The sequence below is a fragment of the Stegodyphus dumicola genome, chromosome X2 (assembly GCF_044657685.1).
Source record: "Stegodyphus dumicola isolate Sdum_Otavi_A_Nest chromosome X2, ASM4465768v1".
Taxonomy (NCBI): Eukaryota; Metazoa; Arthropoda; class Arachnida; order Araneae; family Eresidae; genus Stegodyphus; species Stegodyphus dumicola.
In genome coordinates, this window is record NC_140781.1 from 152,293,062 (window position 1) to 152,319,896 (window position 26,835).

The 26,835-nt window shown below is 33.5% G+C and overlaps 1 non-coding gene and 1 pseudogene across 12 annotated transcripts in view; one reads left to right on the top strand and one right to left on the bottom strand.

Moving 5' to 3' along the window:
* The window catches only part of LOC118194988 (toll-like receptor Tollo pseudogene), a 549,242-nt pseudogene that overhangs the window by 470,335 nt on the left and 52,072 nt on the right, over window positions 1-26,835 (top strand). The gene's annotated exons all lie outside the window — the stretch shown is intronic.
* TRNAT-GGU (transfer RNA threonine (anticodon GGU)) lies at window positions 17,485-17,558 on the bottom strand. Its single transcript has one exon. It is a non-coding gene; the product is annotated as a tRNA-Thr (tRNA).

Consider the following 26,835-nt stretch of genomic DNA (forward strand, 5'->3'; position numbering starts at 1 on the left):
TAAAAACAAGTAGGGGAGAATATATGATTTTTCTAGAGGCATCTTGAAGAAAACTGCTTTCGAAATGACCTAGGTAGGCTCAGCGTTTTACCCTTAATACCTCCCTTAAAATAGCCCGCTCTGGTTAAAGGAGAATTTGACAGTTTTCCCTTATTCCATATGACGAGATTCTAGAGTTATTTTTTTTTTCGGTGATTTATTTTCCAGTGTCCTCCTTTCTTTCCGTTCCTTATTTTCCGGGGCCCATCTTTCCGTTTCCTTTTTTTCCGCACACCGACGTCGATACCATACAGTATATCTTATTGTCAGTATAGTCTCTACTACAAGTTACAGCCAGACAAGCACACAAACATATAAACAAAGGTCTATAAAAATTGCTCTAATAATACATTAGGACTCCTTTTCTTTTCATGAATTCAGTAAGGCCTCTGACATGGATTTCATAAGATTTTGATTGAGATTTGCTTCTAATTTTAATGGGACAATATGCCCAATTTTGTGTGTTCTGTATTTCAAACTTTCTTTTAAAATTTTCAAATACATAAATTTATCAATTTTGCGATCGATAAAACGTAGAACTTAAACTCTGCAAGAGTTTATATAACCCAAGACCATCTCTAGCTACCTCTGATATGTGTTACTGAAAGAGAAGGATTCTTTCTCGGAAGTTCAGTATTGAGTTCTCGCCACATCATTTGCTTTTAATCATTTCTAAAATATTTAATTAACTTTCATCTAGAAATATAGCCGTATTCCAAAAAATTTTAGGTTATTTAGTACAGGTCATAATGAATAATCTTGCCCTTCGGTTCTAGCAGTTTCTGCCTTGCTAAATTTGACCTCTCGATTACGCGTCGAGGTTGCTGTTCATTACTTCGGTTCTAGCAGTTTCTGCCTTGCTAAATTTGACCTCTCGATTACGCGTCGAGGTTGCTGTTCATTACTCCACGAAGGCATGCTAAGAAGGCGGGAGAAATACCTTATAACTCTATACATGCACTGATAACTACCGGTGATTCAGTATGACCTTTGATAAACTGCGGATTCAACAGCAAGAGAAAGTGATGGGAAAAAAAAAAGGTCCCACCGTAGCAAATAATATATTATACCAGAAATGGAAAAGAATCCATTGGAAATTACTACCTTCTCGCTCTTCTCAGAAAAGTGAGAAAAAAAGCAAGTTTAGAATTTTGTTAAGAAAGATCGCAAACGCATATGAAGTACGGCCTTTTGATTAACATTAAGATTTTTCTAGAGCTATTTGGCTGGAAATCTGAAGCCTAGAAACTGATACAGATGCGGTGAAAACCATGTGTGCGATATTTCTTAACAAAATGTGTGTGACATTTTTTCTCCGCTTCTGCAAAAGGAACGATGTGATGTTTTTCTTGGAGGGTTATTTTTTTTAATAACCATTCATATTTGTTTTCCTTTCATTTTTTGCTGAAAGAACTGAACTCTGAGATACTGCCAACGATGATAAACGAATATTTTGAAATTAATTCATGTTAAATCTTAACATTACATTTACCAATAAAATCTGCAGGAATGCTGTGTTTTAAAAAGGAAAAAAATTGTAAAAAATGTATTTTAAATCTTCCAACATTAAAATTTAAATATATATTAAGTATAAATATTTCATAAAATTTAAATATATGTATTACTGGTTGTCTGGATCACAAGGTCGTCACATTGTTTTAAAAAGGGTGTAAATTTATAATTTAGTATGTATGTTATATTTTCTGACATTCGTTCAAAGATCGAAAAAGTTTTTTTGCATGGATATAATAAAAATGTCTATAGTTAATAATAAAAACATCCATACAATTTTTTTCAGACGGAGTTCTAATATCTATATGAGTTTCGAGACTGTCTTTTCTAAGAATGCATGTAAATTAGTTATGTGATATGTTACGAGCTTAGTATCTGTGTTTCAGACGGAGTTCTAACATCCATATGATTTTCGAAGAATGCATATAAATTAGTTATGTGTTATGTTACGGGCGTTAGTACCTTTCTTTCGAAATACCATTAATTGGCGAATTATTTTGGGTAACATGCAATTCTGCTTTTACGGATTCTGCTTTAACATCTATTCCACTTTTACAGAGTCGTGCAGGCTTTTCTTATCCAATGCAATTTTTTACATAACGCATCATTTCAGTAGCCAACATCCATCATGCTTAGATAACCTTGGCAGCTTTCAAACATTTCAACAGTGAACCCCCTTTCTTTTTCTAAGAAAACGCCATCGGTGTTAAGTCAAAATTTCGTGGGGGGTATTTAATTGCCCTTCATTTGTCAGTCTCCGGATCAGAGACCTTCTTTTACGGCAATGTATACAAAGGTGGCGTAATGCGTTGGTGGGAGTAATGAGGTTGTAAATCTCAGCTTATCTGTGGAAAGACGATCTCCAGCGTGTTCGTGTAAATAATGTTGTTGGTGACGCGTTCAATAAAGGCTGTCCAATTAAGCCTTCGACATGTGTCCTAAGCAGGCATTTATGCTGAAGGTTTCAAGCATAGTATCTGGATTTTCACTAGTTTAAATATAAATGGAGCTGTAGAAAAAATGGATAATACAATAGTGTAATTATCTGGTTTTATGCCTAATCCATTGCTGAAAGCAAAAACATTGTAGCATTTAGTTTCAAGAACAAAGCAATTTTATATTGTATTTTGGAGGCATTTCTGCATAATATGGTGTCTATTCTTTCTCACATTTCTGCGTGATATTGCGTATGTTTTGGTTTCTCATCTTAGGAGAGATATTTGCTTTAGTTTTTGTTCTAAGACATTCAGAGATAATGAATAACACATGACAGACACTCACATGTTACTACTACGTAGATTTTTAAGTTCTTTGCTGCCGTATAGATCTGTCTTATCCTTCCTCAACTGATATAGCCCGCCAGAATCAGGGAAATAAAATCTCTTTTCACTAGTAGTGCTCAAATTCTGGCGAGCAGCTGTTCCTCAGGTGTAACTTAATATAAACTAGTTTCCTTCACAAATTCCTCCACGGAGCTGTAAAGCGTTTTGCCCTATTCTAAAAACTCCAAATCCTAAACTGACGAGAGAAAAAAGTACCCAGTAATATATCAGTAACCTGATGTATTATTTGAAAATTCAGACAGAATGAAGAAATAAATAATCATCTTTAATATTCTAAACTATACTGGAAAATTTATCAAATATTATTTCACATCCAGAACTTGAAATAAAATGTTAGTGATTTTAAGTTAATTTGTTTAAGGCGAGAGAAATATAGTTTTAACGATGAATAAAATTGTACTGAAAGTTTCTTTTAATGCTAGTAAACTGCGTATTTAGTTCTTTTCGAACTTGTAATTATGGATAAGAGTAGCCATCTGTCTGTTATTGCCAATTAAGATGAAATTATTATTGCCAATTAAAATGGATTATTATTATTCACTTATTACTAAATGTGGAGGAAATGGCCCCAACTGAAAGCGCGGTGGAAATGACGTCGGGAAAACGGTACAGGGAAAAATGACAAATGGACAATAATAAGCAAACTGCGGCCTCTTTGATCATTACAAAAGCAATAAAAAAGGCGGCGTGAGCAACAACTGCAATTAGAGAAACAATCATAAATATGTACTCAGCTATTTTGACAATTGTAAGCAACTTCTGAGGAAAGTTTCTGTTTTTTTTTTTTTTTTTTTTTTTTTTTTTTTTTTTTTTTTCTGCTTCAAAGGCAGTTACTATTTCATCAGTGATGCTTCATTTTGTAAAATACAATTTGAATGGATATTCAGTTCATTAATTTTAGTAATCTACTAAAACTGATTCACACTGAAACATGGAAAATTTCGCCGATATTTGTGCTAATTGTACTTTTAACTTTTAAGCTAATTAACATAAAATGCTTTATTTAAAACATTTTTATTGTAGCAAACTGTGGCAGAAAAAAAAGAAACACTGCTCTTATTTGCGAGAGGGAAGTGAGAGAGAGAGCCATACTAGTGTATAAATTTCTGATACCTGTCGTGTGTAAATGTATGTATTAAGTTACGCTATTTCAATGCGAGCTACACAAGGGCTATCTACTTAAGGGGAAGGATGGCCTCGTGCGGGACTTTCCAAGGTAAATAAGCTCGTTTCCACTTTACATGGGTAAAACTACGAAAGCCGAACATGTAGCCATCCCGTTCGCCTGAGATAGAACCCGGGTCGAACTCCCAGTATTCAGCGGTCTTGATCATTCGGCCACTGGTGAGGTGTAGATGTGCATGAGTAAGTTTCCTATATGTATTCCTACATGTGAGAAATTATCCGATTTGTTTCAACTTATTTCCATTTTTTCTTTATGATACTGAAGAAATAAACAGTCAATTCAGACAGTCGTATTCTTTTTATATTAGACAGACATTTCATCTTTCCCATGTGCAGTTAGACCCAACCTTTGATCCTATTAATTGGAAGAAAGAATCAGTCAAATCGTAATTAACCGTTTTATATTGCAAAAACTGACAATATTAAGATTTTATTGTACAGTTCTTTCATTGTCCACATGCTAATAAGCGATGCATTATAGTTTTTGACTCTACAAGCTTAAAAATCTGTTTTAATAGGAATCATAAGAACAGCATATTATTGGCTATTATTAAAGGGGTTCAATTTGCACTGTTGAAGATGGTTTAAACTTGTATGTTTATCGTTCTTTTATAACTATGAATTTATGAAAGGCGTTGATAATAAGCCACATGTTTCGTATGAGCAATTTACCTCAAAGTAAAACGGCTACTCTTATTAAATTGATGACGCCACCGTGCAAAGCAGACAATGAAAAAAGTTTGAGGTATTTTAAAGGTTGAAATTAAAGGCAAGACCTTTCCATGTTTAAGACTTATATGTGAACTTCGCTTTATTTATTTTATAAATTTAAGTTTACGAAAAGAAATGAAATCATGAATAAATTTTTTAAAGGATTGACCTAAATGTCCATTATTGGATTGTTCAATAGCTCATTTAAACTAGTAAAATTACAGCAAAATATAACCTATGCATTAAGTCCTTTGAAACATTTATGATATTGACATTTAGAGATAGTTTGTTCTGGACCTTCAAGAAGGTAAATTCAGGTGGCATGTTGATCAGTTGACTAATTATTCGAACTTAATTAAAATCAAATTAGAAATTACGCTGTTGTATCTGTGGTGTTTAGTGTAATGAAGTTATAGACTGACGATTCGCTAAATTAGAAATATATTTAAATAGATTTTTATTCTGTCACACGTTTACAAGCCAATTTAGATAATATTTATATTTAATATTTTCTTCAGATAAATCAGATGTCGCGTACGCCGTAAGATATGGCAAACTGAATTGCTAATAAGCTTTGCCGCCTAATGTCATGCACGATAGATTCGTATACTCCGCCTACCATCTTGCCATTGGCAAAATCAGCGAAAAGAGGATGTATTTGTGACGGAAAAAGTATTATCAACAGATGGTTATCAGAGGAAGTGAATGAAGGGATTATGCTAGGTTATTCTTTGTTTTGCCTGCACCATCGCTGAGGTGCACTTTCATTGTTGACATCAAATGGTCACGTTAGAGCATTAATATTTCCAAATGAGTGAGTGCAGCCACACCTTTTTACCTAGAGTGAAGTGATAATACACTTCCCTCCCTAGAGTGAGTGAGTAATAAAGCATTTTTCTTGACTGAGTGATAAGTGACAAAAGTCTATAATAAAAAAGATAAGAAAAACTAAACATTCAATTTACATGCCAGCTTTTCGACAAATAAAACCGGAACTAAAACAAATCACAGTTTTTATATCACTGAGTAACCATTTACAAATTTTTAATTAAAAAATTATTTTTCCTCTTTGTATACTACATTACCATTGTTGTTTTTAAGATTATTTGTTATAGCTTTTAACTGTTATTTTAATTATTTTATTTTTATTAAAACTTGAAGAAACATATTTAATTAGCCACGTTTCGAAGCTTCTACAAGATTCGTTCGGTTTAATAATTATTTTCCTGCGCTTATTTGAATTCTACATTCTGAAATTTTCTGACCCAGATAAACAAGCTATTTTACAATTTAATTTTTAAGTTTTTTATAAACTTGCCTTTAAACTAGTAGTGAGCTCATATATATATCGTTCTTTGATATAACAATAATGTGCTAGTCAAAATAGTTAAAATAATAGAGTTTGGGGAAGGGAAGGAGTATTTTCTTATTCTTGAGTATTTTTTTGGTGGGGGAGGACCTGTTTCTGAAGTCGTAAAGGTAAAATTGTGCAAATTTCAAGGCATTTTTATCTGATTTAAAGGAGATTCGAACTGTTTTAAAATCTTGAAGATTGCTTGAAGGTTTTCCGCTCATATCGTCTATCGTCTGTATTGAATAAATGAAACAGGAACTAAATTCCAGGTGCGCAGTTATCTTATTTTTTAATACAAAGTGCACATTTGCGAACACATTCATCTTACAAAAAATTTCAAAAACGAAACATGGGTTAGCAAAGTATTTTCAGTCTTGCCACTTTTTTTTTATGTTTATTCTGAAAAAAACTTCCTGTCTGTGTAGTAGTTAATTTAGTAGTTACAGTAAATAATTTTTTTTTCGCTTCAATGTTTTAAGTATTTGGTTTTTTACTTTTCTCGAATCATCTTGCATTTAAATTTCAATGATTTTCAATTCTATCAAGTTACTTTCCACAAAATCACTGCTGGCATATCTTCATAATTTTTCTAGAGTTCTAGGGTTCATTTTACGATTTAAATTTTACGATAGGTAAAATTTCTCTTCTTATGACGATTTAAATTTTGAAACTTGCGGATTCTTATTTATTTGTTTTATTTTGTTCTTTAAAAAAAAATTTCATGACTTTTATTAGCTGAATATAAAGAAATGGAGCGTAGAAACACCTTATCATTCAGTTATATGATTATAAACTAAGAGTAAGAGTGGTTAATTATGGATAAAATTCCGTGGATTAAGGATTGTGGAAAATACTGGTAAAATACATGGATTAAGGAATATGGAGAACAGTTGTTATTATTCATTAAGTTATTCTTATTAGTAGCTAATATTTTAATTATGGGTTTAAACCATTTATTCAGCGCACGTATACTTTATGAATATGTAATAAATCAGAAAAGGAATTGATATTGAATGCATTTTCTGGCCTTTGTTTTATATATGTAAATACACTCATTGAGAAGATGTGCGCCACATATACCTCAAAATACTTAATTAGGTTTGTTTTGGTTTCCCTTATTTGATTATTGCAAAGGAATCGATGGCAACCTGCCTAAAGGGGAGGGATGCCTTCATGGAGGAATTTCTAAGGGAAGGTTATCTGAATGCCACAAAGGCTATCTGCGTAAGAGAAGGGATGCCTTCGTGGAGGATTTTCTAATGGAAACTGGCTCGTATGCATGTTATTGTTTAAAATTCAGCATATAGTTTGCCCGAAACTATGCACTTACTTTAGAATTTGTATTTGTAATTTAAATATAAAATATTTTGAACGCAATATAATTCACCTTAAAACATACATAAGTATAATATCTAACAATTCTTAAAGAAAGAATTATTTTCTAAATGGTTACGACCTTAATTATGGGTTTAAACCATTTATATAGTGAATGCTTATTTATAAATATATTATTATATGAAAAAAACCAGTTACATCTACCTACATACATTTCGTTACCTTTGTTGCATTCATGTACCATTTACATCTATATATATACATTTCGTTACCTCTGATGCATTCGTGTACCATTATAATAGAAAATTGGTTAATAAATATTTCTGAATACTTAATTATGCAATTACTTTTGTATTATTTTAATTGTTTAAAATTCAGTACGTAGTTTACACGAAGTCGTACTTTGCTTAGAATTTGTATCTATGTTGTTTTAAATCAGTTTAAGTGTGAAATTTTCCAAAATAAATTGTAACACATTTTAAAAATGAACGTAACATTCACTATGTATGACAAAATAAAGTGCTTAAAGAAGGAATGACAATAAAATTAAATCCCTCTCATTATTTTAAGAATACGTCATTAGGATTAAAAAACAAAGTCTCCCCTTTTTCATTCAAATTTTGCAACCCAAACCGAATATTAACATTAAAGGAATAGAAAGCGAAGCTGAAAAAAAGTCTCTAAATCAGCATTATTATGTGTACTAAGCTCGCTTGTATTTAAAATATTCTGCTGACACAAGCGAGGCACGTTTTCACTCCATGTGACATGCGGGAATTGCCACATTTTTGTCAACGAAACAAAATACTCGTGCGTTTAGCTGATCCTCGTACTTTCGGGAACAAAAGATTTAGAGACCCTTCAGTCAACCGCAATAGCTGTAATTCATTTTTCAACCCTTTCCCTCTCGTACCTTTTAATCACAGGCACCGACACGGGGGATGTTGGAGGTGCTTTGCCATATCTGGAAAATATTCGGAGAATCCCGTCGCAGCTGCGAATCCATACGAGGAGCTAAGCTTTTAAATTTCGTTTAGATGGGGAGATCCTTGACAGTATTTTTACATCTAAAATTCCGCAGCGGGAAAACGAAACAATCCACCGTCTCCCATTTGTGTTTCAACAAAGCGTTAAAAGTTCGAAAACTTTAAATCCCAACAAAGATCATTAATAAATTAGACTTAACATAGATTTGCTTCATTTTTTACACGAACTTTGAAGAGAATACTGCGCTGCTCACCATTCCCATGCTTGCAAAACTAAATTTTTATCAGCCGATAATTCTGTGCGTATTTTTATATCCGAACAGCAATCATAACGGTGCTCACGTATAGTGATGTCGCCATCTGTAATGCAGGATAGTAGCACCGTTATCCAAATGATTTTTTTTCGATGATTAATTTTTGAAGTGGTACGAAATACCTCAAAAAGTATTCAGCAATATTTAAGCGCTCGGGGCTACTGGTGGGGCTTCTTTTATTGCTTTGCTTATATATTCTTTTATGTTAGAAACACGCATAACCGAATCCAAGGATATCATGGACTCTGAAGGAAATTTCTCAACCTCATATTGGGTAGGCAGAAAATGTAATAGAGCTGACAGCAGAGAGTGGTTAAGACAAGGTTGAAATGAAGTGGCTAGAAAGGGCTAGAAAAGCTAAAATTAAGCATCACTTAAGTATAATGAAATCAATAAAAATGTTTCATGTTTATATCTTTAAATATAATAATAATTTATGTATTCATAAACATCTAAACATTTATTAAATACAGTGAACGCGAAACTTATACATGCATTTACGGCAAAATATAAAAGTCAAGATGAGTATCCAACTAATCAGCAAGAAGATACGAATTTTACCAAGCTTATATATATTCTACCCAGCTCTGTTATATAATACAGTATAACAGAATTAAAAAAAAAAAAAAAAAAAAAAAACTTTGGGGAGATGACGTGAGCGGTACAGTCGTTGAACACCGGTAGTCTGGACGGTTTGTGTACTTTCAACTGGTGGAAGATAAGCCGAAAAGAAAAATCGTGTACTTTGGGCCGAAATTTCTTACTCCCACACAGAAGAGGAAATCAAGCAGGCTACAAGTAAGTAAACGATCCCCATTTATCCAAGACATCACAACTATGCCCTCTTAATTAATAAGTTGTTAAAGGTTTAAAGACACTGAAAACAGTTAATATAAAATTGTAAAACTGAACTTTGGAATATTGATTCGAACTCATTTATCTCGGGAAAAGGAAATTATATAATGTTAGTACACTCTATTGCAAAAAAAAAAAAAAAAAAAAAAAAAAAAAAAAAAAAAACGAAGCACCATGACGGAAGTGGTTGTTTTTGGATGAAATTAAATATATGTATATCTCATACACAGATAATAAAGTGATTAGTAAGTAAGTTTGGGCTTCCCTGCTCCGGGAACTAAATCCCACTACAGGTCTACTCCCCCTTTGGGCACGTCGTGGAGGTTCAACCTCCACTATTACCCTCCAATTGAGTAGCGCACCACCTGGAAATGACACCAGGCAGCACCGGTCGTCTAATGCTCCTACCAGTCGCTTGGGCGAGCCCGTCGCAGCGGGACATTACCCAGCGAACCCGGGGGAGACCCCCGGGCTACTAGTACCACGCCGCGCTAGGACGTGCCAGACTCCGAGGCCGGCCAATAAGTGACCTTTCCCAGAGCCTTCAGAACCACCAAGTTCATAAATTTTATACCCCCGTGGCCGAGACTGCCTAGGTACAGATCCTAGCCAGTAGCTTCGCAGAGTTCTCTACGTCGACCCCCGGGGGGGGAATAAAGTGATTAAAAAAATCAAGGTCATAGTGCCTGTTCAGGGCTCACAATCACTCATTGAGTGTTCAAATTAGTAGTTGGTCGAACCGTCCCTGGCGGCAATGCATGCTTGAATTCATCAAGGCAAGGAGTGCTAAAGGTTCCTAATGTCATCCTGCGACACATTCTAACAGGCATTTATCAGTAGTTGCGATATTTCGTGGTGCCCGAATCTGGTGGCCTACCATGATCCAGACATGCTCGATTGGTGAAAGGTCTGGTGATCTTGCTGGTCAAGGAAGAGTATCAACCGCACGGGGACAGTACAGGGATATGCGAACGGTATGTGGCCTGACATTATCTTATTGGAAAATGGTCCCAGGATGACGTGCCATGAAGGGTAATGCACCGGTATACACTTTTACGATACATGGCAGCAACAAAAAAGATAAATTTTCCGCCTCTGTTACTGGTTTTATACTTTGCGAATTGCGCACTAGAAATGGGCGCTATGATCGCAATTCCTGTTCATTTGCCTTGAAACTTTGATCATTTGCATGGTCGATCAAGATGTTTTTACATACCAAATTTCGTCACGATTGTAAAAGTCGTTGTGGGTGCTTCTATTTTTTTGCAAAAGAGTGTATATCCCAAAAAATTGTTTAATTAATTATGCACAGCATTCCAGTAAAATGAGGATGCCGGTCAAAATACTGAGTAGTAAAGTTAATAAAAATAAGTTTCTTAGGGATAAGATTGACTTATCATTCTATACATTTTGTAAGAGCAATGTTTCCAAAATTGCGTTTCAGTTTATTAAAATTTTCATCATTTTAGAAAATGCGAGGCTCCCCAATTAGCTGGTTTTATTTGAAATGTTTATTTCTAATCACAAACTCCTATTTTGCTTTTAAAATTTAGCTAGTTGCGACAATATTGTTATTTAGTTGCGGCTTTTTGTAACTGTAACTGCAGCTCTTAAATATTTCTGCATTCAAAATTGCGGTCTTAAGACGCAAAGTTTGGCCGCTCGTGATATATGCTGCTAAGATGGGAGAACTATCTAAAATAGGTATGCAGAGCTATGTACTGTCTATCAGTAGGGGAAAGGCTTTTCAAATGCTCCTTCCTCCCTTTGGGGAATTACTTCTCTGTATGACATATTAGCTAAAGCAGCGCAACTCTGCTAGTTCGTTCTAGGTTACAGAAAAAAATTGCAAAAATTGTGATTTTATCCTATTGTTCATCATATGATCGACATGATGCCATAGTTAAATTTTAAATAAAAGTTTGAATGTTTAATACTTTCTCTTTAAGCTCCTTTTCTAGTCAGTTGCCCTTTTTTCACCTTTAATAGCATTCGTTCTCGTTATAGCCGTTATATGTTTTCCACAAAGAACTATTTCCAAATATACCTTAGTATGCTTGTTTTGATCAATTTTACCTTTTCAGCTTTAGTATATGTTCCATGAATATCGGTATGCAAGATACAGCTGTATCTCAATTTTAAGTGAATCTGTTTGAAAGATTTTTGTTTTCAATACAAATTTAAATTATAGTTTATTATTAATGATTTTCAAATCCATGTGAATTTTACTGTACCCGTTGCTCGGTAATTTTGTGCTTGAAAGAATATAGCAAAAATAACTCTTATCTTTAATTTTAATTTTAAATTATAATTAATTTAATCATGATCAAATTCATATGTACTGTATTTCACCGTTGATCGAATGCTCTATTGAAGTAAGAAGTGCTGTTCATTTACACACCAAGTTTAGCAAGCTTCGCCAAATGTGCCATTAAACTAAGTAAATCGAACATTCGAGGACAGTTGTGCGTATGGATAACTTGGAGAAATGGAAAACCATTGGGTCAGGACAAAGCTGATAAATGTCCGGTTACTTACACGTGTCCTTTAAGGGGGGGGGGGATTTTCGACAAAAAACCCGCAATTTTCCTTTTTCGCTCAACTTCTACGTTTGAAAGTGGACATCACAAATTCGGACAGGGGTTCGAATCCCCGCGAACGGGCTAGATGCGTGAGCGCTTTCGTGGTTTTCCAGCTGTGTAACATGTATACAAGTCTGTTCTCTTAAACAGTGCTCTTCGAAAGCATTCTTTCCCTTAGTCAGAGAGCCCTCAAGTGCTTTGCTGTGATTAAAAAATAAACCAAATAAATAAATGGTTTTACTCTGCGCTATAAACATATCTGTTCATTATCTTTGCCTTATTGCATGGAGAAAGCCGCACTAAGTGTGTGTGTATTTAATTATGGCAAAGCACACGAGGGCTATCTGCCTAAAGGGAGGGATGCCTTTTGTGGAGGACTTTCTAAGGGAAACTGGCTCGTATACACGTTACACATGGGGAAAACCACGAAAACGCCCATGCAGCCAGCCCGTTCGCGGGATTCGAACCTCAGACCGAACTACCAGTGTTCAGCGTCTTTACCGCTCGGCCGCTGGTGGGCCTCCAAAGCCGCACTAAGAGCTTTGACTCACAGTATGTCTCATGTCAGCGTAGGAAAAAAAAAAAAAAAGAAAAAAAGCAGCGATTTAAAAGAAACCTATATGACCTTCTTAGTAATATTATGATGTTTATATTACTAGTATAGTTTACAGAAGATTCCATTAGCTTCATACGTTATGTAATTCCGATAAAGCATTCTCGCTACTTTTGGAAAGTTTTTTATTTTACAAAAGTAATTTAAGTTAATAAATAATTAAGGTAGAGTATACTGCCTCTGATTGCATGTCTTTGATCCGCATATTTTATAGCCTATTAATTGCTAGCTATACATATAATCTGAGAATAAATTCAACCTATTAGGAACATCGTAGGGTTGTTATGAGGCAACAGCTACTAATGGCATGAAATTGTCCGGATAAATGAGCGACTGAGGTGAAATGTTCTAGAATGACAGCCCTAACATGTGGAATAGCTGTTTACACTTTGAGTGGGAGGGAATGGGTTGGGTGACATCCGATGGGCTCCTTTCATTAGGTTCTGTCCCTTTGGCCGAAGGGTTAGTCTCGGCCTTGAACGCATCAAACAGTCTCTTTGGAAGCCTTGCATTTTGCTTTCAGTTAAGTAATTTGGCAATAGAAGATAGTTATATGATACACGTATTATTTTACTAAGCACCTACTACTAACTAATTCACTTGATAGGAGTAATAAGAAGCTATCTCCTAAGGGAAGGGGAAGATCGAAGAAATTGGTCTACTAATCCCCACACCCCTTTTTTTTTTTTTTTTTTTTTTTTTTGGTGAAGTAAAGTTAAAATTAGCATTTATGAGGTATTTTAAATCATATAATAGCATTCAAATCAATGCAATAAATTTATAGTAGCTACATGGATATCCATCCGTAATGTTGCCACGATGCGCGGGAGGAAGCTGCAGGAAGCCAGCTGAAAATAAGATTTTCAGTTATTTATATATTTCTTGCTTAAAATCATGCAAAAATTTCGTTTAAAATTACGAAATAGGTCATTAAATACAGGAAATAAGTATTAAAATGTTTTATATGTTATGGAATATTAAGTGAGGTTATATACCATGTCGCTTAGCTAATCCTTAGGCAGGAACCACTGCATAGCAATGTTTCTTCGAAAAGGCTCTGGTACTTTTATGTACAGGTAAGACAATGTTTGGCAGGGCGAAAGCCTTCGCATAAAAGTTCGTGCTTTCATTGTGAAAAGCTGCCGAGAACTTTAGGTAAACTTGAGTTAAAAGTGCTAACATAATTACGCTAGGAAACTGCTTTAAAAGGTGTATGTCTTCTATATGCTTTATTAATCTGACAGTCGCAGACCAAAGCCTTAGTTTTTATTAGTATTGATTTTGAATTTTATAATATTTCATATATTTGGGTATAGTTACTACCATCGTTAAAGTGTAACTTTATTTGAGGCTGTTAAGATATGAAAAATTACTTTTATATTATATAAAAAAGTAATCCCTTCAAGAGTTTTGAGAATGTAAGCCTAAGGAAAATTCTTATTGAGATTGTCCTTTAATAATTTAGCTAAACATTAAATCACTGATAACCGTCTCTTGATGTTATACTTTGCATGATATAAATGCAAGCTGGAAAACTGATGACCTTTTTCAAACTGTAGCTGAGCAACTTCTTGAATTACCTAAAACATTTACTGAACAGGCTGGAAAATGGTTTAGGACTTCGGATTCGCCATGTTGATTATTAATAGTATTGAAACTTAAGGAATACATAGATATTCTAGAATTTTGATTGAAGAATGTATTAAAGTGCTTGTTTGGTTTTAGATATTTGTTTGGTTTGGGTTTAGAGATTTTCAGTAGCGTTTCTTCTCTGCTGTGCACCTAGCAACTTACAGGTGAAGTTAATTGATTTCTCTTTTGATAATCTTCTGAAGTGTCTTTCTGGCTTTAAGGAACATCACATCCAAGGATAGAAAAATGCTGCTTATTATCATTTCTACCTAAACGTATCTGCCGAGAGCTATCTTATTTCGATACAACCCATTGTCCTTAATTGCTATATCTGATACCTGTAGTGAAATAATAGGAGCATATTTTGGATGATGCTTGTGATTTTATAGCTGATCATTTTAACTACGAACACAGTAAAGTCAAACTATACGGTGGGGTCAGTGATCTAAAAGAGATAGACATAGAGTGATCTAAAAGTCCCGCACCTGCCTCAAACAAAACTGTAGAAATTTCAAAATGAATATTAATGGCAAATTGCTTTAAAGGATGACATCCCTACACTAAGTCAATCATTGAAACAATTTGACACTAATGTCCATTGAAGAAGTTTCACTGTTTTTAAATGACGACTTTTGTATCATCCGATATTACTTTCCAATGAATTTCTACAAAAGGTAACTCACTGCTAAGCAGTTGGAAATGTCAGTTATTAATCTGAGGTCTAAATTCACTCGTGTTCAGTTTTTTTTTTTTTTTTTTTTAACTTGGTTATTCTGCTTTCCTATCTATTTATTACTGGTTTAATTCTTCATACAATAGTTGAACTGTATTCAAGTTGTAAATATGTTTACAATCTTTCCCCCCTCTCCATTTCTAAATACGCGACAGTGATTAAATAAAAGGCGGCCTTCTAGCATGAAATTTTTTCCAACACCTCTTAGTAACAAGAATTTCTGGCTACTTGAAAGGATATGAATTATTTAAAATTCATTAATGATATTTGCCTGCGAAAGTAATCCTTTGCTAAAATCCCCCCCTCACGTAAAAATTGGCTCAATTTTCTACTGCTAATTTTATTGCTAACTGCAAACATATTCTTCACTTTCATCTGCTTAAAATCCTTAACCACCAATTTTTGCATAAACTGTCATTTAATGAGCAACAGAGTTTAAATAAAAATAATGATAAATACTTTAATGTATCATATTCATTCCCGCTAGTGATGTGGATCATGTTTTTTCATTCTATCTCACGTTACGCAGTAAGCCCATAATTATTACTGTGGTGCTTTTCTTTTATTTACTCAATAATTCAATTTCTTTAGTAATGAGCATTTCGAGATTTCCATGAATAATTCGATAATTTATACACTGATTTCCTAGGTTAGAAAGAATAATATTACTTTTCTCATTATATAAATATTAATGTTTTCGAATTTCTTTTGGTCACCGCTTTCCGAATTTGTACTTTTACTTTCAAACAGCTTTATTTTATATTTATTTATCTACTTTAGGAAAGATTTATTTTATCCCACCTGCTACCTCGTACGCAATTGTGCCCCTGGGAGGAAGATTTACTGTTTCTCTTTTAAAAGTGATTTCTTACATTCGAATAAAATTTAAAAGAAAAATTTTAAAGAAAATATCTTTCTGGAAACAGTTTTAATCGCGTTAAAAATAAATTTCAATCTTATAATAATAAAATAAGAATTATTAAGGTTGTAGAACTGTATTAAAGTAAATTGAGCTCCGTTTGTAAATATTGTTCGTGATTTTTTGTAAAGATGTTCTGTCGTATGGTTATGAGTTCGTATTTTTAATAAAATATAGGGGTTAGGATATAGCATTAAAAATCTTAAAGTGTTAGATTACTTGTTAAGGCAAAACTCTGAAAGGACTCTGAATTAGGATGAATCCCTTCACGTAGGATTTTCTGTCGAAAACCCGTTAGTATTCACATTTCACCGAGGAAAATCCTGCATCCCGTTTAGTCACAGTAAATAAAACCCGGGACAAATTATTATTTTTCAGATTTTTTTTTTTTTTTTTTTTTTTTTTTTTTTTTTTAAATTTAAGTTAAGTTTCTTAAGTTTAGTACTGCATAATGCATCCTCTGAATATACTCAGTACAGATGGTCCTCAATTTAGAATGAAGTGGTGTAAGCAGAAAATACATATAATATACAACAGAATAGCGTAGCAAAACCTCGCCCTTCGTATTTTCTCACCCGATTAGAATTATCCTACAATTTTGAAAAATTTTTAATAGCTCATATATTGAATATTGCTCTCTAAGCAATATATATATATATATATATGTAAGATAAAAATATAGGAATCAGAATTATAATATAACTATAAACATAAATTCTTCCTCTCTATTTTAAAATCGTAATAACTTCTCTGCATTGCGTCATTTCTAGATCACTCTATGATCGGCGCAGCTCTGATGACGTAATCATTGGGAACTGAAACTGTCCTTGTAAACCAAAACTTTTCTCTTCGCGTGCCTCCATCTTGCATAACTACGCACTTCAGCTTTTGCCCTCTGCTCTGCTAAGATGTAATTTCGCTGGCTTGTTTTCTATCTCAACAATATCAAAAATGTAAATCTTCTGTGGAAAGGCACGACTAGAGTGCCAAGTGATTGTGGCCACAAATATCAATTGGAAATAAAAATGGAATTAAAACTGCCTCAACTGCCAAGTTCTTTAAATACTACGCAATCAAAATTCTTCTTCAATATGAATCTAAGCACAGATCGACACTGCTCCGTCTTTTTTCTTTGTGCTCTTATTATGACATATATATATATAGTTCCATATGTACTTTCCATAAACATATATCTCTGAAAATGTACTTAACCTGAACTTTTCTTTGAGGTATTTTCAGGGCCCTTCCTAGGCCACTGGCTGCCGCGTACTTTCTTAAGATTGCCGCCCCTAAATTAAAACAAAAAATGTTCAATAATTTGTAGTGACATTAGGTTAATTGGAAAAGCCGGAGAGATGAAAAATGAGCAATCGCCTTCGCCGGGAATCGAACCAAGGACCTCTGGGATACCAGCCCAGCGTGCAGAACCACTACACCACGAAGGCACGCAAGGAAGGCGGGAGAAATACCTTATATACCCCCCTTTTAAAGGGCGACTGAGGTTTTTAGGGCACCCATTCGCCAAATCCTGGATGAGGAGAATCATTATCCAACACCCTTTTAGTTTGGGCGCCACTGTAGAGACATTAGGTTAATTTGAAAGGCCGGAGAGATGAAAAATAAGCAATCGCCTTCGTCGGGAATCGAACCACGGATCTGTGGAATACCGGCCCAGCGTGTAGAACTACTACACCACGAAGGCACGCTAGGAAGGCGGAAGAAATACCTTATAGATTTAAAACATTTTTATTTCATACTCACTAAGTACTCATATCCATACGACAGGTTTCGCCTGCTAGGTGGGCTGGTAAAATGCTCAGAACTAACTAACTAACTCACTAAGTACTTACGTGTGACAAATTATATAAAAAGAACTTACATATGACAAGTACTTACAATGAATTTAAAATATTTAGGGGTGGCATTACGAGAGTCCAGCCGCCACTGATTTTGACCGCCCGCGTACTTTTACGCGCTGCACCCCCACTAGAAACGTCCCTGGACATTATCTTAAATTCAAATTTGGATAGTGGAAACTTTATATTAACCAAGTCATCAGTTTCACTTTCTTCTGATGAGGTTTGAGGATAAATGCTAAAAGTCTCATATCTTCAGGATGAACATTTACCAATCTAATAACTAGCTCGCGACTAATTTTTGTTTGACAAAAAATTGTTAATCCGTATAACAAACAAGATGGCAACTCTTGACAACCAGCTTTTGTAGGTTTGTACGGTTTCGCTTAAATATAACAATATTTAATCAAAATTTGCGTATAAAGCTATTACATTTAGTAACCGAATTACTAAATTATTGAATTAAATGTTACTGATACAGTCAAAACTGTACGTAATACAGGAGAAAACTGTTTGGTATTTTAAAAACTTAAACCAATTCTCTGTAGGCAAAATCTCAAAGCAGTCTTGAAATAAAAGCATTCAGTTTCCAGAAATAACTTTTTTACTTACTAGCAAGAACATAAGTTTTATGAGTGGGGACATTTCTTAAAATGAACTGTCAGTCTGGACTTAAAGAAATATTACTGTATTGTTTCTTTTATCTCTAAACGTCTTTTTTCTTTAGGATCATAAAGAAGTATTTGTATGAGAGTTTCACTACCTATTGAACTTTGATACAAAGCTAGCGATATAAGCAGGTGTTGAGCTGCCTGAAGCAAGACAAAAGTCACAACCTTTAGTACACCATTGAAATTCCCCTGAGGGTCTTTTGACTTAAGCTGAGAATCGTGACAAGACAGAACGAAAGATGGTTTTCGTTTTGAAGTGAGAAACTATGCTAACACGATGTTAGCATAGTTTCTCACTTGCATGTATTGGTTTTGAAGCCGAATAACTTTTGTGGGTATTAAATGCTTCATCAGGTTTTTCACTTTGCCATTAGTGACAATTTCATCACATCTAAAATCTTTTAAATCGCTCTTTGCAATAATCGTAGATATAACGCTTATAGGCTTCTAAGCTGATTTATTTTGTTCCCGCAGCTGTGTTTTCATGGTTAAAAGAGAAAAACACAAGTAGCACAGATGCTTTTTATCGGGTTCCATTTTTATCTGTAATAAAAATGAGGATGTATTTTTATCAAATTCTTTAAATCGGAAGTTAATGCATTCATTGATTAACAAATCTCCTAAAGAATGAAGAGTAGGAGAAAAATAAAGTGTCAGCTTGTATTACTACCATTTATTTAAAATCCGACGAAATTTTGCAAAGCATGTTTTCTTTTCTGAATTTAACAGCTCATCGTTTTAAAACTATAACTGTTAACTGCTTCAAAGACATGCTACGCTCTAAATGCATAAATATATTTAATTACAAGCACGTGTATACATATACTATTTCTTTACGTATTTGTTATGTTGAAAATATTTATAATTAAGTTATAAAGATGGGGAAAATAAAATATTCCACACATTATTTGAACTAAATATAGAGTAACTGAAATCAGAAGCAACAGAATGTTTCTGAATTACAAACCAGCAAGAAATCGTATAATATTTTTCTTCTATTTTTAAAATAAAAATATTGTACCTACCCTTGCCGTCTAAGGAAATTAAATTTTTATCATCCAGTTTAATGTGTGTGTTCGTAGTATGGTGGTCCAAATAAGCGCGCATATCAAATTTACAAACATTGCGGGAATTCTGAAATAGATGTTAATGTCAAATTGAACGGATAACGTCCCTATACTCTTACAAATAATACGACTTGAAATTTCGGCTGCACTTTAGAATGTTAGCTTAAAAAGAACATTTCTTTGTTGCAAGATGGAGATGAGTATTCTCCAGGCAGAACGAATTTTTATGACTGAGCATTACTTCTCAAGCATTTTAACAAAAATTTTTATGTTCTTAAACCTAATAGAAGCCAGCGATTTCCCACTTGGTAACTTCATTTCGGAAAACTGGAAGCTTTCACCACAAGAAATGAAGGAGCCTCCTCAGAATTCAGACAAAATAGACGAATCAGGTATAAAATATTGCGATCACCAACAAAGAATGTGAGAGAGAAATGGTATAGCAATCAAATTTATGCGTTGCGAAGTAATCCTCAATTATAAGATTTCGCTCTTCTGAAAAATTCGTCTCCATCTTGCACCAAACAAAACAAACAGTTTTTAAAGCTGTTTCAAACAATGTTTTTTTTTTTTTTTTTTTTTTTTTTTTTTTTTACTTCAAGTATTAACTGCAACTGAAACTTCAAATTTATTACTTGCAAGAGTATAAGTGGGTCATTCATTGAAACTATTTGCCATTAATATCCATTCTGGAATTTTCGCAATTTTTCAAAGTTTGATGTGAGCAACTTTTGGATTACCCTGTGTAATATGCGTGTATATGTAAATACAGAGAGCTAGAAAAGATGATTGCAATTTATGATGTAGAGTATTGTCATCAACAAGTTTTATTTTCGATGCAGGCATTTGTATAAAGGTAGAAGGGTTGGAAATTCTGTGCGCAAAATTACATAATAGTGATACTCATGGCAGCCTTATCCGAATAATTTGAATCCAAAGGTGAAGGAATGAAATAAGAATGTTAGACTGTTAAAATATTATATAGGACTGAAGACGACAGTAATCATGCGGGGAAAAAAGTATGTAGTCGATTTGTTATGTAAAAGTTTGAATAACATTAATAGAATAGAAGTAGAAAACACCATTTGCTTTTTTTCTCAACATTTTTATACAATTAATAAATACAAAATTCTGTCTAGGCTGTAGTTTGGTAATCTTACAGCATTAAATTCCGTAGCACGGCAAGTGTATTCCAGAGCTCCAAAATAGAAACTAGAGTAATGTTTATGGATTTTTTCCCTGTTTGAGATATTTCCCTGCATATTAGTAAATCGTATGAAAATTTTTTTATAGAATATTCTTTAAATATTAGAGTGTTATTAACACCGTTGCGCGCAGTTGTACGTTATACATCTGTAACAGTCAAGAAGTAATTTATAACGTTCTTTATAGAATATTCTTTAGATATTAGAGTGTTATTAACACCGTTATGTTCTATTATATGTTATAGAATTGTGTAGACCTGATTTTGAAGGTTCTTGTAAAACATTACCTACGTATTCTTCGATAATACCATCTATACGTTTTTATGAACACTCTCATGTTTACTGGGTAATAAATATTAACACTAATAATGCCCACCAGCGGCAGAGCTATGAAGTCGCTAAACACTGGTAGTTCGCACCGGACTCAAATCCCAGTAGACGGCTAGCTGCAGAGTATGGAGTTTTCGTGGCTGTACTCCATTTGTAACTTAGATAGGATACGAGACAATTTCTCTTAAAACGTCCTTCTCAAAGGCTTTTCTCCCTATAGGCAGATAACTTTTAGTTGCTTTGCCTTAACCTCTTGACATTAATAACATTTAAGTCTCATTTAATAATGTTTTAAAAATAATATTAAATTAATATTTTAGTATATATTTTCAAGAAACACATGCTTACAAGGAACAGCAACAACAACAAACTCTTATAACCGCTCCTGCTACTGAAAGCAAATGCGGTGATGCTTACAAGGAACAAAAAACTTGAAAGTAATAGCAACAATTAAAAAAAAAAGAGTATCAAATAAACGAGAATTAAAATTGTGACCCTGTTATCGAAACTCGCATGAGTCATTAGCGTCCTACAAACTTTCGTTTGTGTCAAGACATGCGTGTCAAAGTAGCTTAGACTTGTACCGTCTGCTAAAATACCTGTTTGATGATGTCCTCGTCTCCCACGCTTGTCTGAGAAAGTGTTTCCCGCTAGTCTTGTGAAGATTATTTCGCGGAAGACTGACTAAAGTAATTGGGAGGTTAAAAGGCAAAATTAGAAATTATAAGCTATTTCATAGATTTTAATTTCCTAATTTTTAGTCCTTGTTTTTTACTACATATGCGTTTATCTGTAAAAGTAATCATAAATTACTTTTACTTACGCATTTGTCTTGGACTGAAAGCATTAAAACTTCATTTAATGTTTTTAGTCATAAAAGGGTTTGAATCCTAGGAAGAGCTGATTCTTTGGTATTTTCGTAGTTTTCTCCATGTGTAACGTGAATACGAGCCAACTTCGCTTGAAAAATCATCCATGAAAGCATCCCTTCCCTTAGACAGATAGCCTTTGCATGCATTGCTGTAATTGATCAAACCGAACCAATCCAGTGCTGGCAAAAATCTTCGGTCAGCAAAAAGGAACATTTTCCATAAAATTGTTCTTTATATCCAATTTAGTTTTTTGTTTATTTAAATTAATTTTAATTTTGTAAAAAGTTGCTAAGGTACGCAACTATTTAATCTGTCATTCGTCAAAAATTTTTTTTCGAAGCGATCTTATTAAAAGTTATAAAGTTCATTCTTTTTAACGACAGTGTTATGTACAAATAAACACGGTGATCTGGCCTGGATTATTTGACTGTAGCAGTGCGTATCACGGTTATCTGCTTTCGGGAAGAGATGCATTCACGGAGGACTTTTCCAAGGGTGAATGGCCAGTATTTACGTATACGTATGGGAAAAGCTCATGCAGCTACCTCGTTCAGCCGCTGAGAATAGAGCCTGAGACAAACTACCAGTATTTCACTGCTTTAGCCATTCAGACAGGAACTGGAGCTGCAGATTTAAAATAGTGCTCATTAGTCCAATTTTGGTATTAATTATAGTTAACCATTAACGAGAACTGTAAACTGTAAACGTTTAAAAAGAAAGCGTTCAAATTTCTGAACGGGTTAAAAGTTCATGGTTTTTGAGTTAAAATAATACGCTGAATAACGATTATTGGAGGAGTTCAAGTAACAAGAATCAGCATTAATTTATGACTATTACGCTGAGCTTTTTTGTTTGAACTCCTACAATAATCTTCAAGGCTTTGTTAGTTTTTTAAAGAGTTATTGTTAATTTAAATTTCTGAATGTCGTAAATGTCATTTGTTTTTTTAAATTTCTTTATCCTTTTTTATGCAGTTACAAAAAATTGTTGAAACGATATGGTGAACTATATCTTTTATTAATTATTAATCAATATACATTATTAACAATATCAATTCACTATATCACTTGTTAAATTTTTATCAGACGTCAAACGAATTGTTTTTTATGCTACACAGCAGAGCAATAAAAGGTAGCAATTAATGTGTTTTAATGCTTCTGATTTTCTTGTAAAGAGGAAAACATGCAAATAGAATAAGGTTAGGAAAAAAGATTTATCTTGAGCAATTCATCCTTTAAATTTTTGTTTCCTTAATTAGTGGCTTTTTGTATAAAATCTGTAAAATCCTGTGAAATATTACTAAGCTATGAAACGAAATCCAAACTTTATACGAAGCTTACTACTCTTTACGGGATTTTCTACAAAACCCATTTTTTTTTGCTTGAGATATTCTGAAATATTTGCCAGTTATTATTCAGTGACTTTTTCCACACTTATTTTTCATTGCTTTTTACTCAGAGGGGGGGGGAATTAGAATAAGTGGTAAATTTCTAGTTTGCATTGATAGCGTTTTTCAGTTAGTTCTGACGCGTTTCAGCAATTTCTATCGGTAAGTCTTAAATACTCATACAGGTAATATATGTGCAATTTAAAGTAACTCATAATATGTCCTATACTTGACATATGTACCTTAGTTGTAGTTTCTCGTAGTAACAATTTGTTTCCTTTTTATGTTAAGTAAATTCTGCAGAGAATTTAAAAAAAAAAAAAAAAAAAAAAAAACTTAGAAATTACCTTTCTTGAACATTTCAATGTGGCCTTTGCATCTTAATCCCCTAAATATTTTTGCTCGATAACTGCCATAACTATTCAGAGGCACACATATTAAGGGGTATCAGAAACTCCTATACCAACAATGTTAAATTGGCCATTTTCGATGTACCTTTTCTCAGAATCTGCTGTAGATACAAGCTTAAAATTTTTTCTGTAATTAAAGTATACCTATCTGATTATACTGAAATGAGCTTTTGAAACATTTTGAATTTTAGAGTAAATTACAGAATATTTTGTTAGGCATAGTAAAATTTAGCACTTTTCTCACACAAAAAAATTAAAAAATTTTTTTTTTCTAAGTTTGTTACAAAAAGCTCATTTCAGTTAATATTAGGGAACCTAATTAATGAGCCATAAAAAGTTTAGATACCTGTGAGCAGTAGTTTCTGAGAAAAGGTACGTCGAGTATAAAAAAATCACGTTTGGAGAAAAAAGCGTTTTTATGTAAAAATCCTCATTGATCAAAGCAGTAGATGACAAATTAAAACTAGATTTTTTTACAGTTCTAATTTTCATAGAGATTAAAGAATGGTATTTTTAGAAAGATAAAAGTGTAGAGAATTTGAAAGTGCAAAAATCCGAAATCACAATTTTTTGAAGATTTTGGGGTTCCAACACCCCTTAAAAATTCTTTACTAGACAATTTTGTACGGTTGTACAAAATGTCTAGAATTTGTAATTTAGATTACTGATTATTCAATATTCTATTGTAAGGTTCTGTATTGGAGAAATACCTTATACTATAAATTTCAGCTGTCTCTTTGCATAGCGGGACCTCAAATAATTCACGGAGATTCAAATATTTGGAATAAATAGCAGAGGAAAATGCATTAAACGACTCTGAGCCTGAATATGTCTTGCAAGAAGTAAACAAACGGAAACAAATGCGAAGGACGAAGTCAGAGTATATTAATATTAAAGAGCTCCTATCCACATATTTTCCTATATCAGCGTGTAGTGAATGGTATACTCTTTCAAATCATACAAACCATTTCAGCCTATCTTTGCGCCCCGCGGGGTACTACTGTGCTCAAGAAGGAGTGAAAAGTGGTTAAGCTAATGGCAGGTGAACCCTGCGAGGAGTGAAGTCGCCTGAGGAGAAAGAGGAGGCCGAATTATTTTTTTTCCCTTTGAATTTCCTCGTGCTTCCCTACAGTTCTACCGCTTTTATGATTCTGCATACTCGCCTTAAAAAAAAAAAAAAAAAAAATGGAAAGGGGAAAAAAAAAATGCTCACGTGGGGGGTTTGCGCTTGTTTGTAGACCCTTCACACCTATGAATCGAGTGTCAGGGATCTTGCTTCAGTTGCATTTGGAAAGACAAGAAAGATCCTTTGCACTGCCTGTCATGTACTGTTTTGCATTATTCGAAACTTAGAGTGAACTGATTTGGAAGTGTGCTATACATGTTTCTTCAAACATTTACTGTCGATTTGTGAGCTTAATGCGTTAGTTTTACCTATAATCAGGTAAGCTGATTATTTTTATAGACTTTTTTTTTTTTTTTTTTTTTTTTTTTTTTTTTTTTAAGTTTTTGCAAAAATTTTTATGACTTCAATATTGTAAACTTTTGTGCACATGTTCTAGTTGCTGAACATCTTGTGATGAAATCTTTGTCAGTATTAATAGTTGTTTTTGCTAAAAGTGAGAAAATAGTTTTCATTGGAAAATTAAAACTGGTAACTTATACATTTTTAATATTATTAATTAGTTAATATTTTGCATATCTTAGGTTCTTGAAAAATACAGTTTCGTGAAAAAAGATCGGAAAATTAGGGGTAAAGTTAGAAAATACGTCTCATTCACGCTGGTAAAACGTTACTACTGTTCAGTGATATATTATATCCGGGTATAATAAAAAATTCACTATTCTTGTAATCTCTAAAATAATAATTAGTTAAAGACTGTGTACAGACTGAAAACTAATTTTTAATTATTAGATTACGTTTGTGACATCGATAAAGTGTGCGATTTAGAAGAATGCATGCAAATATGAAAATAGAAGCGTACTGCAAAATAGTTTAACTAATAAATGTTTCATTTTCTGCAGAAATCATATATGCGTATAAATATTTACTATTTCGGCAGTTAATGCTATAAAATGTTGTATATTGTCGAATTTGATTTAAATTTTATAGCATTTAATTTACGTATCGTATCTGGCACGCGTATTACCGTATTTAGATAATTTGCTTGAGTACAGTGATAAAAGTTAGTGATGAATTTACAAAATAGAGCTTTTCTGTCACTTGTGTACAAATTAATTTAAGGTGCTTCAAAATGGCGTGATTCTGTTGGTGTGACTGCAACAAGTAAAACAAATTTCCAGTAGGATCAAATATTAGCAAACAGTCATTACTTAGTGAGCTTTTGTGTGGTTAGTTATAAATTCAAAAAGTCTTGGCAAATAATATTGTAAAGATCATATGGTTTTTAAAGCAGGAAGCAAGAAAAATCAAACATGATTTCTCCGGTATTCGACCAGGATCTTTCAACTTGGACTTATATTACAGAAGCATGCGCAAAGGAATGCAATAATTCATTACAATATTTATGCTAAAATTTACCTAGTATTATTTATTAAATCGTAGAGTCGGTAGGTTTTTTTTTCGATGCTGGAGAAATGAAGAATCTGCAGTGACCTCGCCGGGATTCGAGCCCTGGACCTCTCGAATGCGTGTCGTGTATGCTTCCAATTACACCACGAAGGCATGCGAAAAGGAGGGAGAAAATACCTTATATACTCCCCCTTTTAAAGGGTGACTGGGGATTAGGGACCCAGTCGCCAATTCCTGGTGATGACCACCTTTTAATTCGGGCGCGACTTCACATTCATTAAGTTTTTTTTTTTTTTTTTTTTTTTTTTTTTTTTTTTTTTTTTAAATTCTGGAGATGGGAAAAATAATTTGCATTGCCCTCGACTGGACTCGAACCTTGGACCTCTTAAAT